This window comes from Mustela erminea, chromosome 11, assembly GCF_009829155.1.
Source record: "Mustela erminea isolate mMusErm1 chromosome 11, mMusErm1.Pri, whole genome shotgun sequence".
Lineage (NCBI taxonomy): Eukaryota > Metazoa > Chordata > Mammalia > Carnivora > Mustelidae > Mustela > Mustela erminea.
In genome coordinates this window covers 49147506-49162349 of record NC_045624.1, presented here as the reverse complement: position 1 = coordinate 49162349, position 14844 = coordinate 49147506, and the positions used below count along the sequence as shown (strand labels likewise).

Genomic DNA, 14844 nt, shown 5'->3' with positions numbered 1-14844 from the left:
GCCAATTACAAATCACTTTCTTTCTAGGTCCCTTGAAATGCAACATTTTCCTCAGTGCATGTGCAAATTTTGTCTAGCATGTCTCGGATAGGACAGTCATATTATAGCTGGGTGGCATTGGATGCAACAGACTTAAATAAAATTAACTACTCAGTTACTTCTCAAGCAGTTTTCAATGATTTTATTCCAATGTATAATGATGGGCATTCTCACTTTTGCCTCCCCCTGAGTTAAACATAGTAAACATTTAATATATACTTACAGCACTGAACTAAGATAAAAATTACTGTTTAGGCTTGAACCAAGTTGACTTACTTTTGTCATCTGTTTAGAAATTATCATTACTTTGCCAGAGAGCCAGAAAAAAATTGAATAACAACCTATTTTAAAGTAAAATTCTTCTACATGAATTATCCCAATTAATCCCTGAAAGGGGTTAGGATGTATCTGAATTTACCAATGAATTGAGTGATCCTCTGTTTGCCTTCGTGGATCTGGGACTTTAATACTCTGTTAAGGGTGTTGGTCTAATGTGGGCATGTAAGTCACGTGTTCTTATCCATATAGTTCTGAGTAGCCTGAAGTTTATAGATATTGGAGAGTTGCTTTGTATCCTATATTCAAGCTGGGAGTAAAGGGAAAGCAATTGACTTCTTGTCAGTTTCTGGAATTCTTTCTCTCCATCCACACAGCAAAGCATTGTCTCATCTTAGGTTCTAGCTTAGTCTAGTTCATGTTCCTCTTAGCAAGAGGAAATCAGACACATTCAGAACACCATTTATGGCCTTCCCACATGGAGCTTTCTAAGAAAAGTTAGGAGCTTATTAAGGCCTTAGGAGGATACTGACATGGCGGTTCATGTCTAGCTCCATGTGACTCTCTGGATGTCTATGACTCAATCCTTTCATTGATCCTTTCCAGAGTGAATTTGAAAGTGGAATCTCCTCTAAGTTCTGCCCCCACGTTATAGTGCCCCCAAATTCTGACTCAGCATTCCTATCTGTTATAGACCTTCCATGTTTTCCTATGGTACTTATCACAAGTTGTCCTTTCTATTTCTTTTCCGGAGTGTTTGCAGGAATGAGTCAGAGCTTTCTCGTAATACGTGAGCAGCCCAGAGGAAAATGCCGTTATTTTAAGAGCTAGCCAGGAATTCCTTTCAGGGAGGAGACTGTCTACCACCTTAATGGGAGCGTTTGGTTGAGAAGATAAGACCTCCAGAGATAGCCTCAACAGTCTGGAGCTACAGGAGGAGAAAGCAAGTTGCTGTGTGAAAGTTTACAGGGATTGTGAATATGGGAGAGCAGAGGTGAGAGACTAAATAAGGCAGAAAGCAAGATGGTGGCACGCGTTGGATCTGATGATAGACTTTTAAGGACGGAAAGAGTCTGTTCCACATGAATACTGTTTCTGTGTGGTGTTTTGGCAGAAATCAAGTAAAAGGGGTCACCTTTAAAATCTTGGTTGGCATGGGGCAGCCATAGGACGTGAGAGACAGTGAGGTCAAGAATCCGGCCCAGAGAAGTCACTGGAGAGAGAAGTAACTATGTAAATATAATTTCTCCGGAATCTTCAGGAATCTAGGGGAGAGCATCAGACTTCTCATAGGATGTGGGGTGGACACTTGGGCCAGTTTTTTATTTAGATCTCAAAGGAGGTAGTGACTTCAGCTGAAAGCCTTGTTCTATTTGTACCAGGGACAAAAGTGGTTTTTAGTTGAAGAATTTTTGTAGTACTGTTATAGAGATGAATGAAACCTTAAAGTAAATTGTATGACTTATGTGTCTCATAAGAAGAAAAAACATATCAATAGCATTTCAAAAAGTTATTTTAAAGGATTTCCTTATTCTAATGGATAGAGATTGCCTTTGGATAATATAGATATTCCAAATATTTAAAGAAGTTATCCGAAGCGACGTAGACATCAATTAGAGTTCTGTAATTAGAATTATAGAAGCTTCCTACTGCAAAATAGAGGGCAATATTTCAATATTTCAGGTTTACTGTGCTGTTAGAACACAGTACCTGATGCATTTTCATATACCATGGCTTTAATAATTCTTTCTAACTAACCATTTTGATAGATATTTAATAGTTTCTTAATTAATGTTGGAGTAAAACCCATTTATATTCATGTTCATTTCCAGTCCTCCTTCTCTCCAGGCAAAGTCTGTCTGCCTCCTGCACACACTACTACCCAAACCAGTAATGACACAGAATCCAATCAGAAAAGCAGCATAAAGATGAAAGGTCTTACCAATGAGAAGTGAACTTGCTAAAGTACACCTTTCAATGAATTTGGACAAAACTGAAAAATGTTGTTGATATCAGGTCCTTAGGCTGATTACTGAAGTGTTCGATTTTTCAGTATGTCAATTCATCACTGTCTACCTGGTTATATTTAACACTTTCTCCTGTTTCCAGTGTGTCTGCTGAGATAGGCAATCGCCGTCACATGATATCTACCTCTCAGGAAGGTCAGCAGACCATTTGGGGGGCCGTGGTTTCAGCTGCCTCAATTCTTTCTCAGGTAGTGCTGACAGCAGATGGAGCCTCAGTGTCTTGCAGGATCTAAAATATTAATAAGATTAGGGCTTTTATCCTTCAAACAGTTTAGCCTTTCCTTTTAGAAGCTCTGCAAAAATGTCTAATCTGCTAATTTATAACACTGGCTCTTCAGGAAGACACCAAAACACCGCTTTGTACCAGAATCCTTCCTTTTCGTTTTGCGCAAGTGCTGGTTCACATATTAAATCACTCTCATTTTTCAGAGACACTTGGATGAGTTTAATTCCATTTTGAGATGAGAGGTCTTGGGGTGCGTTTTAATAAATAGTTGATGGAAATGTTAGCCTTGGGGGTCATTCTTATTTACAAAATTAGGGATGGCGTCTCTGAGGCAGGCTTAACTTTCTGGACGAATCAGGGTTTTACAAATGTGGGCGGTACTCTCATGAGTCAGGTTCGCTGTACTTTCCAGAACATGGTGATCCATGGTTTTATTTTTAGAAGCACTGATTAAATTGCAGTGCACTGCTGTGTGATATCAATTAAAATAACCATTGTCTATTCAATAGTGTGTGTGTGTGTATAAAGCAAAATTCACTTTTGTGCGTGTATCCTGCAAAAAATACATGTATCATATGGTGTGCATTTCAGATATTTTTGTCAGATATTTTTGTAAAAGACAGTAATGGCATTAGTTTAGCTAACCTATTCTAGTTGGGCAATGAGCATCAATTTTGTTAATTAAGAATTTTAGGTTCTGGGGGCGCCTGGGTGGCTCAGTGGGTTAAGCCGCTGCCTTCAGCTTGGTTCATGATCTCAGAGTCCTGGGATCGAGCCCCACATCGGGCTCTCTGCTCAGCGGGGAGCCTGCTTCCCCCCGTCTCTCTGCCTGCCTCTGCCTACTTGTGATCTCTCTCTCTCTCTGTCAAATAAATAAATAAAATCTTAAAAAAAAAAAAGAATTTTAGATTCTGTAAATTTATAGTACAATTACAATTTACTTCATATGGAAGAGGGTCTTTGCCCCATGCCACCATTAGCAAAATGTCCGCTTTTATTATCTGCTGACCATTTCAAAGGCAGATGAATTTTACAGGAAGAATCACCATTTCTTCTTTTGCTTTGAAATTTTTCATTATATGTTAATTGTTGGTCAGCAGAATGCAACCATGAAGACTTTTGACTTAAATCAACTTTTCTCTTCTCTTCTCTTCTCTTCTCTCCTCACCTCTTCTCGCCTCGCCTCGCCTCTCCTCTTCTCCTCCCTCTGTCCCTCCCTCCCTCCCTTCCTTCCTCTCCTTTCCTCCTTTCTTTCTAAGAAAAAGCCAATTCATCAGGTAGGGAAGGACTGCCTTTTGCAGTTTCAGGTCCTGCCAGAGACAAATGACTGTAAAAATTTAAAATCAATCATTAACAGATTAGCTGTTGGTCCAAAGTAAATAGCAATCAGCTTATTAGGCATCAGGCAGAGTGAGATAAAGGGGAAGAAGTATTGAAAATGAGGATGTTGTCTGGGGCTCTGCTTGGGGGCAGCACACAAGGAAGCTGCTTCTTTGAGACTTTAATTACAAATGGAAAACAAGGTAGTTGGCTGAGTAGGTTGAATCTCTGGTTGTGTTAAATAGAGTCCTGTGGTTTTCTGTTCTATGTCATGGCTTTATTCACCTTGATTAGCATGGAAGTTGGCTGTGCTCCCTGGTTGTTCTCCTCTTTGCCTTCTGAGCAAGATCTGTCAACTGCTGTTCAGTTGACTCTGCAAAGAAATTGTGGCTGAGAGTCCTTAGTTTCAGGAACTGGACCTTTCCTACCCCTTTGCACATTTAGTTCAGTCTCATTATTGGTTGGGTTGAAGTTGGGAAGTGAAGGGGCGGTTCATTAGCTGCTTCCCTTCCAGCTTTAGGTGGATGAGCTGCCATTTGGCAAATGCCACAGTAATAATAGTGTAACATAATGTAATCATATTACAATGTATGTAATGTAATAATGTTGCAAGCAAGCTCCACCAATGGACACTAAAATCAGAGGTGAAGGTTTGAGGATAAGCAGGATAATTGTATAGTCTTAAAGTACCATTCTCAAGACTTTATTAATTACAAAGCAAAAACAGTAACTCTACAGTGGTGAAACCCAGAAGACACTCCCTTTACCAAGTGATCAAGTAATCAGTTCCCTCCATTCCCCTAACCCCATGATGCACTGAGAGGGAGCCAACATTGTTTTTGCGGTATTCTTACTAAAAAACGCATAACCTCACTCTAATTATGAGAAAACATCAGACAAATCCACTCTGAAAAATAATTGACCAGCAACTTTCAAAAGTGTCAAAGGCATGAAATGTCAAGAAAGACTAATGAATTGTAATGGATTTGAATGGGCTAAGGAGACAAAACATGGTGGGATTCTGGATTAGATCCTAGAACAGAAAAAGGACATTGGTAGAAAAACTGATGAAATCCAAATAAATGTTAGCACTGGGTGTAGGGAATATGGGAACTGTCTGTATCCTTCTTGCAACTTTTCTGTAAGTCTAAAGTTATTTCAAAATAAAAAGTAAAATAAAAAAAGAAATGATGCATTGAACAAAAAAAGAATGGTGTGAGTTCTGGGGGTACCTAGGTGGCTCCTCAGTTAAGTGTCTGACTCTTGGTTTCAACTCAGGTCATGATCTCAGGGTTGTGAGATCGAGCCTTGCATCGGGCTCTGCACTCAGCGCCAGGTCTGCTTGAGATTCTCTCTCTCTCCCTCTGCCCCCACCCCCAGTTTCTAAAAATAAATAAATGTATAAATAAATTAATAAATAAAATCTTAAAAAAAAAAAAAAAAAGATGTCTGAGTTCCAAAAGCTGCTGCTGTAAATCCTAGCCTGGGCAGGTTTTAGGTTTTGTTCACATTTGTGCCTTATTTTAGCCGTACCTGGAGTAAACCACTGTTTTCAATGGGAAAAAAAAATAAAGAATAACACTCTTTGTGTGGGCCCCTTCTTCACAGTTCCTTACTGTAAATAGTGCAATAATATTATTGTTTATTGAAAGGTGCATTCGATAAGGTAGGCAAGGACAGTCCCAGTTTGTGGAATGTTGTGTTTTGAAATTTGTGTGATTTGGACTTCTAGTTTGTGTGGATTATATTATGCCATTTATTCTCAAGGTGCAGGCTGGCTGGGGTTGGCTCTGCTTCATCCTCTGGGTCTAGGTCTGCCCCAGCTTGGATCAAGGGACTAATTGGGATGCAGTCTTCTCAGAGTGGTGGCAGAAGCGTAAGAGTGCAAGGCCCACCACACAAGCACATTTTAAGCTTCAGCTTGTGTCCCATCTAACACTACTTTGTCAAGCTATTCACTTGGCCATGCCCAGAGTCAAGGAGTGGGGAGCCACACTCTTTGCATGGAGGTTGGGGGGATAAAGTACATTAGTACATTTTTGGTAATGTATCTGTCCGACCATAATATCTGTGGCCTTTGCTGCCTCCCCACATGGCTACTTCTGGCCTGCTCCATGGAGGCTTCTTCCTTTGCTTAAGTGCAGATTTAGAAAGACTGACCTGCCCCTACTGATATCATTAGGTTCCATGGGTGCTATGACCGCTTGGTGTTATCTTGGAAGTGAAAATGCTTCTTTCATTACTTTACAGTAAGAAAGGGGTCCCAGAGCATTGTTGCTTGAGCACTGAGGTATTAAAGGAACATCTTGAGGTCCCCCTCTCAGTTCCTACAGAAGTACAGAGACGCCATCAGGTCAGCTGGGGCAGGTGGCTGCAGGTACCAGACCTCACTGGTTGTCCAAGGTCACCACTCGTATGTGGCTCTCTGGCCCTCTTCACAAACTGGCTTGCCCTGCCAGATTCCAGCCCACATAGTAAGTTCTTTCCTGCCATCTCTCCACTGTCCCCCTCAGCCTGGCTTCTGAATGCCCTCCCCCTTCCAGATAGGTGCAAGGTTGTCTGACCAACAGTTATAAAAACAGTTCAAGTTTATTGATTTGTTTGCATTTCCCCAGGAGGTTCCTTGCCTCCCCCAGATCAGTGGGTGCAAAGAGTCATCTGTCAGGAGACTTAGCCCTCTGTCCCAGAATTCTAGTGTCTTGAACCAGAGAGACCACCTTATTTGTCTTCTACCCATTGCAATGAGTTACATGTGACCCCACATAACTTAAATTATCAAAAGGCATTTGTTCAAAGATGCTAAACTTCTGAATCTTTCATAATCTGACCTAAACTTATTTCCTTTGATTCGCCAGTGTTTTCTGTCCACTCAATGTGGCCACTTTTCTCATTGCTCCAAGGTCACAGGGCTGCTTATAACTACTGTCTGGACTTCTCAGTGCCTGGGGTACCTTCCCTCTCCCATTCTCCAAGCAAACCCTGCCTGCCCCTCAGGGCTCACATAGAACCGCCCTACAGCATCAAACTTTCCCCTGCTGCTCTGTCTTAGGTGAGTTCTCCATTGTTTTATGCTCTGAAGCACATGTAATTTCAACTACAACGTGACCTTTAGTAATCCTTTAATTATGTTTTTGTAACTGCATACAAATGTAACAAAATAAATTAGCTCAAGTAACTAATTAGGTTATAATGTCTTTGTGGTCAGAACCCCCCCTCCTCCACCAATACTGCTTCTGTATCCTCCCTGGCCAGGAAGATGACTTTAAGCATACAATAGGATCTTTCTTTTCTTTTTTTTTTTTTTTGAAGATTTTATTCATTTACTTGACAGACAGAGATCACAAGTAGGCAGAGAGGCAGGCAGAGAGAGAGAGGAGGAAGCAGGCTCCCTGCTGAGCAGAGAGCCCAATGTGGGGCTCAATCCCAGAACCCTGAGTCCATGATCCGAGCCGAAGGCAGAGGCCTAACCCACTGAGCCACCCAGGTGCCCCATACAATAGGATTTCAAGAAGTTCAACACTAGTTTAAAAATTAAAATCACAAAATAAATCCTTTGCTTTCTCCTAAATTAACAGACAAAAGCTAAGAAAGAAAGCAAATCAAAAAAGATCAGAAAAAATAGCTTCAGTGTGGATATAAACTATTTTGAAAGAAATGGTAACTTTCAATTAGAAGGAAAATTGTTCCTTTGAGGAGAAAAAGGACATTATTCACGAAGAAAAAGTTATCCTGGATTTATTTTTGTCAGAGGATGAATCAATACTAACTATTCCAAATTCTTATCTAAATATGATAATAGGTTCTGTCTCCCCAGTAATTTTGTAGCTGAGTGAGGGCACTCATTGACTCCACTTTATAGGAAGATAAGGAGCCGAGGGTCATAGCCTGTACGTGCTTTGCTAGTGTCCCAGCTGCTACAGGACAGAATCAGGGGTGAGTTGTTTCCGACTTCAGGGCTGGGATTCTGCCCACCACCCTTGCTGCTCCTGGAGATTGAATCCTTTCTTTCATTCTCCTGGGGTCACTGTATAGCTGCTGTAAATGATCTAGGACGCTGAGGATGAACTGAGCTAACAGGTAAACATTTGAGGACAGGAGATGAGCTAGGTTGGAATGTGAGTGGATTCTGGTGTTGGTGGCCCCTAGCATTATAACTGATGACAGAATGACTTCCCATCACATGGAGCACCAGTCACAGGGAGAGTGTCAGGGACAGAGGCTCCTTAGCAGTTACAAGTATGGATAAAGTGACCACCCCTCATTAACGAGGGTAAAGCAGTTACAAGCACCGATAAAGTGACCACCCTGCATTGATGAAGGCAGTTGCCGGAGTCTGCGCCTCACTGGGAGCGGGATGGGGTTAGGGTGGCCAGTTTTTGGCCCAGTCTCACATTCAGGTCCTCTGCCACATCTGTGATCTGCCTTTCTGGTGCTTTCTTCTCCCAGTTCCCTTTACTTAGCTTACCAGCCAGCTTAACTGAGATACCCAGGGTTCTCCAAACACAGTCCCTCTCTTTTCCCCTGTCACCCTGAGTTTGCACACCTCCAGTCACTTTCTGCTCTAAAATCCAGCTCAAAGGCCACGTCTTCCAGGAAGCTGCCCTGCTCCCCCAGTAGGAAGTGGGCTCCTCTGCTTCTAAAACCCCAAACTCTCTCTCTCCCACACTTCTCTGATGGCCATTGTCATGCACTGTCTTTATGTTTGTGTTTGTTTCCCTCTCCTTTGTGAGTCCAAAATCTTAAATCAGACCCTAGCATAGTGTCAGGCACATGGCAAACCTAAGTGTAAATACTGGTTGGGAAAATGACTGAATGAGCAAAGGCCCTAATGTCTTATCTAGCCTGCTAAGTATTTTAATGCAACATTTTCATATTATCATCTGAATCACTTATTCTCTTTTTAAAGTAGGAAACAAAGGGCGCCTGGGTGGCTCAGTTGGCTAAGCATCTGCCTTTGAGCCCCAGGATGGAGCCCTAGGTTTTTGGGCTCTCTGCTCAGCACAGAGTCTGCTTCTCCCTCTCCTTCTGCCCCTCTCCCTGCTTGCACTCTCTGTCTTTCTCTCCCTCAAATAAACAAATAAAATCTTAAAAAAGAAAAAGAATAGGAAAAAAAATCATTTCACCCAAGACATGGGCTCTTCCTTCTCTCCAAAAACTGTCTTATTAAGAACATCATATGGAAGATGGAAATTAAACAAACTGAGGGATGACTTTACTAAGCACCCGAAAACATCCTGCTATTATATCTTAAGGCTCATTTGGGTAGAAAGAGGATTTTTAAAACACTGGGTGTTGTACTTGTTTCTCATGGATACTTCACTTATTTAAATAGTTGTACCAAATATAGAAGTGATTTAGGGTTGGAGATCCTGTTCCTTCTCTTTGGAAAAGCTTCCCCCCATGTAGTGAGTGTTATCAGTCTTGCACAGTGTGCTGACACCAGAACAGCCTTGTCCAATAGAAATTTCTAAGATCATGGAAATGTCTTATGTCTGCACTGTCCACTGTGGATGGCCCCACTAGCCACGTGTGGCCACTGAGCACTTGAAATGTGACCATGTGAGTCAGGAACTGAATTTTAAATTTTATTTAAATTATTTAAAATTGATTAGTATAGTAGTCACATGTGGCTAGTGGCTACTATATTGGACGAGTCAGATTTAGGGCCTTGTGGTCTTTGTCACTGGTCCTGAGAAAGGTATCAGAGAGAAGGGATCCACTTCTACTCTCAGTGTATTGGGCAGCCTGCGAAAACTCGGGCTCTGAAGGTCACTTGCCTCCACTCTAGAAGGATTTCCCTACCAGCTTCAGAGCCGTGCATGAGAGCAAGGCAAGGATTCTGTCTACATGTTTATGAGTTCAGTTACCTTTGCGCAGCTTTTTATTTAAAGGCCACATGCCACATAGCAATAATCAGTTGGGATCATCACAGTCTTGTCTATGATGTTTTAAAAATTATTGTTTACAGCTTAATTCTTCACGAAGATGATGAGTCCACAGAGAATCAGTATAAGTGTTATTAAGTATTATAAGTATAAAGATTTCCCTGTAAGTTACTGTTGTCCTCATAAGATGCCTTCCACCACACTGTCCCTATCTTGTACTGCTCACATGCATGGTTTTGTTAGGAGAGGCTTTTTTTTGCAGGGGGGAGGGGAGGTGATGAGTTGCTACCACTTTTTTTCTGTGGGGTTGAGAATGTTATTTTCATATTGTAACGAATGCCATCTCTGCCTGAACTATTTTGATGTTTGGAAGTAAAACAACCCCTTTCTCTTTGTCTAAAAATTCTTATCAGTGAGGCTCACACAGGTGAGCAAGGTGTTTACATAAAGAAATAAACTCACAAAATAAAAACCCTATGAAGAGGTGAGGCTGGGATAAAAGACATACCTTTTTTTGAGGGGGTCTGCCATGGAGCCTCTCATAGAAGCTTTAGTCTCATGCAGAAAGATGGAAATTAGAACGAAAAAGAAGAATTTTGTTTAGAGCGGGTCGTTGAAATGTGTCATGCTGTTTCCAGACACACTGTTTCCTTAGCAGAAAGCCAGCCATTTCCATGGAAGCACAGAGACATCATTTCATGGCCCTTCTGCTCAGCAGTAACAACATATGAATTGCTTTCCAATATTATATTTGTGAGATTTGTCTAAGTGGATACATGTAACATACTTTATTCATACTCCTGCCCTCACCTCCAGATGTGCCCCCTTTCCCCCCCACATCCTGGCCTCAACTTGCCACCCGCAGGGGCACCATGAATAGTCCCTGCAACATCCAGGGGGACCGCACTGCAACAATCCTTCGTTTTTGGGGTGGGGTGGTAATTACCAGCACATGATTATTTTATTTTGTCTGAATTATTTACCATGGAAGGAAGCAGTTTGGAGGGGAGGGGATGTTAAGGAGAGTGTTCAACTCCACTCGCTTGCATTGATTCTACCCAGAGCGCGAAGAGCAAACCTATTAAGAAGAAAAATCACTTCCTTTTCTTCTTCTCTTTCCTCTCCCACCCCCAGGTCTTAGAAATAAATAAATAATGCAAAGAGAAATCCTGGCTGCTGGGAGGGGCTGGCGGCTGGGGACCTGTCCCCATTAGCGCAGGTGAGCACGGGCCGGAGCTGTCCGTGGTTCTGTTCTCTCTCCCGCTCCCATCCTGTCTCGTGGTGCATAATGAGCACCACGTATGTATGGATTGAAATCCCATTTAGAGGATGTTCCCTTGCGGAACCTGTAATCAGGAAAGTTGGGTTTTAACCCCACAGGTGCCATTCCCTTGTTGTTTTTACATTTAAGAGTTAGAGCTTCTGACTTCCAAAAGAACTCGTGGATAATACAGAAGCAAACAGTTCATGAGGCCCCTTCGGGGATAAAACAGAATGGAAGCCACGGGAAGAAAGAGAGTGATGCTAACAGTTGCCCAGTAGACTACCGTGGTTTTGTGCTTCCATTCTTTCTTTGCAAAGCCGTGAAAGCAAACCCACCTCTTGCCTTGTGAAGTGCTACGTACAGTAGTCTCTGTGAAAAGAGGTGTTATATCATTTTGGTAGGATACTGCATTCTTCTATTGCGGAAACAAACAACTATGTAAAGAGAGGCAGAGTGCCCCTCTAACCTGACTCTACTGCATTTTCTTAACTAGAAATATCTGCAGAACAGTGCCCTGGTGTGCTGAAAAGGGGGAACTGGGGTCTTCTCAGTATGTGCTGCCATGAATGTGTGTGTGGGTGAGCCAGCTGAGAGAAATGGGATAGGACCCTGAGCAAGGTAGTGGCTATATTTATTTTTTCTTCATTGAAGAACTTTTGAATAAAATGTTAAAATGCTTACAAATTCATAATATATGCGCATTAGATATATATGCATTTTATTTGCAATAAAATGAATGTCTATGCACCTACCCACCCAAATTAAGAAACATAGTACATTATTACCAACAGTGAGACTCCAGTAATGCCCTTCTTACTCCCAGAGGTAATCCCTACCCTGATTTCATGCATGTTATGCTCCTGATATGCATCTATTTGTGTGTCGATGATGTGATTTTTTTCTATTATGGCTTCATTTTCAGGTCCTGATTATTTAAACTCCTCTCATGTTCCTGCTTTTTAAAAACAAATTTTCCATGTTTGAGCCATATGTAAAAGGAATCATACTGTTATCATCTATGATTGCCTTTCTTCACTCAATATTATATTTGTGAGATTTGTCTAAGTTGATATATGTAACATACTTTATTCATACTCACTACTATTTGTTATTCCATTGTGTAAATACTCTACGACTTATTTATCCGTCCTTTTCTTGATGACCATCTGGATGTCTCCATTTTTTTTGTTATTACAAACCATATTTCCATGAATATTCTAATCCAATCTAGTCTCTTGGTCTAAAATTTCTCTGTTGTATATGCCTGAGAGTAGCATTGCTAGTTCATAGGGAATGAGCTTCTTCAACTTTATTAGATCATGCCAAGATTGGAGTGGTTATCCAAGTTGCACTCCTAATAGCACTGTTTAAGAAGGAACTCAAGAATGTGAATCAATTATGGGCTGATTCAACTATTGTCAAATACCTGAGTTAAGAAGAAAGAGAACCAGCATGACTAAGAAGAATCCCCATATAATGAGGATAGTGACATGATGCTGGCCAGACGCTGTTCTCAACACCTTATACATGTGGACTCAATTCATTTTTATAATTACTCTAAGAGGTATGTACTATTATCCTCACCTGCAGGTAAAAAACAAAAACAAAAACAACAACAACAAAAAAAAACAAAACTGAGCACAGAAAGGTTAAGTAATTTGGCTGGTAAATGTAAGACCTGGCATTTGAACTGCTGCTCTGAACCCCATGACTCATTTTAGCCATTAACCTATGAGTTCACTCTAGATGAGCCAGTAATAAGGACAGCTTCTCAACTGATGAATGGTCTGCTATTCAGGGTGGAGCTTACCTTTCCGATCATATTCCTTATCACACACTGTCTTTTGCACTTCTCCTCACTGAGAGTTTTGACTGTACTTAGGCTTCATCAGAATTTGATTGTTAAGAAGTAAAGAAAAGCCTTCTTTCTTGGGTAGCATGGAATTTGGATGACCTCTCTGGCTAATGTAAGAAAAAAAATGTGAGAAGGAACTCTCAAACCCAACACTCCAAATCCTAACCTAGCATAGCTTACCTGAAGTTGATGTCATGGTATTGACACTTGGCTGGACAAAAAGAGAAATAATTGTTGTTACGTGCCCATCCTCACGTAGTTTGATGCTAGGTACTGTAGTTTGCATGGCAAAGGCCTTTCAAAGGGTGCTCAAAATGGCTAAAATATGACAATATAATGCTGTCACAAGGCATATAGGCATTGCTATTTTTTGTCATGAAAAATCAGCAAAAACGAAGAACCATACATAAATTCATACCTTAAGATCAATAAACCTGTATTTTTTGGTCCAAATTATTCAGATTAGTCTCTTACATGATATCTCCACTTCCCTTTGTCTGCACACAGACATTTGAACAGGGTGGAAAAGTGGTGTTACTGAAATTTAATACCTGAAATCTTTTTTTATGATCCATCTTTAAAAGTAAACATTATTTCACATATGATTAGCAACAATGTTCTCAAGACAATAATTTCTCTTTTTGTTTGTTCGTTTAAAATAAGAATGTTCATATGAAAACCTTGTACAAGGGCCAAACCATTAAGCTCCTCTGAAGTCAAAGTAGGCATATTTCATGCTGAAATATGCCATTTTAATGTCGAAAGATAAAAAAGAAAGTCTTTAAAGATTTGGCCTATAGAGTAAATCTCAAAATGGGAAACAACACTGGTCCTGTAATGAGATGTAAATCATAACACTGACATTTATCTTCTCCTGGTGAGTTCAATTCCCTGTAGCAGCATAGAGAGGAAAAGAAAATATTGAAGCTGAGAGTAATAAAGTGAATACAGCAGGCTCCACATGTATGAACGACACTTCTTTCACAGAATGAGAGTAACTAGAAGGCCTAAGACATATTCCCCTTTTCTGAAAATATCCCAGACCTTTTGACTTTGACTGATGTATTTACTGTCTTGAATCTCACCAATGGGAGAATCACTGCGCTTTGGGACAGGCCCCTTTAAAAAGTCAAAAGTCTTGGGGACTGTTAGGAAACAATGGGCCATTCATTTGTGACTATAAAGTAGATCAGTCAGAAGGTTTTCCTTTCATCAGCCAGTGGGGAGGGGTCTACAATGTGGGGTTCAGAGATCTGAAACTAGGGGCTGAAATAATTGGGAAGGGGGACATGAAGAGTGAGTGAGGCACAGAGGTGAGGGGTTTAGGGCAGCCATGAGGATCCTGAACACATGGGGAGAAATGGGAACGATGTTAAGAAGATAAAAGAAGTGATATGGGAAGACAAATTTGGCTTACTTAAAAAATGTGACTGTAGGGGCACCTGAGTGGCTCAGTTGGTTAAGCATTTATTTTGGCTAAGGTCATGATCTCAGGATCCTGGGTTGAGCCCCACATCAAGTTCTAACCTCAGTGGGGAGGATCCTTGAGATTCTCTCTCTCCCAGTCTCTCTGCCCTCCCCCTACCACCCTGTGCTCTCACTCTCTCAAAATTTTAAAATCTTAAAAAAAAAAAAAAAGTGACTGTATCATAGAACTACCTGATTCTAGGCCATTGATGATATTCCTCTTAGCATTAAATCAGTTTTGTTGAGCTAATATGATAAACTATAATATGCAATTTTGTTTTTAAGGAAAAATGCATTCAGAAGCTAATAGATTGAATGATTGGCTCTAATTCTTTACTCCTCGCTTTAGGCTCATGTAGAAGGAGTGTATTTTATTATCCCTTGACTATGAAGTCATCGATGGAACTTGATTTTGGCCAACCACATGTGGGCAAAGTGCTAGTTCTGACTCTAGGGCTTTAGGGCTTTGTTTTTTTCTGTGTGCC

At 40.9% G+C, this 14844-nt stretch overlaps 1 long non-coding RNA gene across 2 annotated transcripts; it reads right to left on the bottom strand.

Annotated features, from left to right (window-relative positions):
* Positions 1-502: 502 nt before the first annotated feature.
* Positions 503-12986, bottom strand: LOC116569333. 2 transcript variants are annotated; one of them, XR_004276983.1, is made up of 4 exons: positions 12848-12986; positions 10282-10328; positions 2467-2571; positions 503-726 (listed from the first exon to the last, which is right to left on the bottom strand). It is a non-coding gene; the product is annotated as an uncharacterized LOC116569333 (long non-coding RNA). The 2 variants fall into 2 exon arrangements; XR_004276982.1 differs by lacking the exon at positions 503-726 and adding an exon at positions 1451-1528.
* Between the last annotated feature and the right edge of the window lie 1858 nt (positions 12987-14844).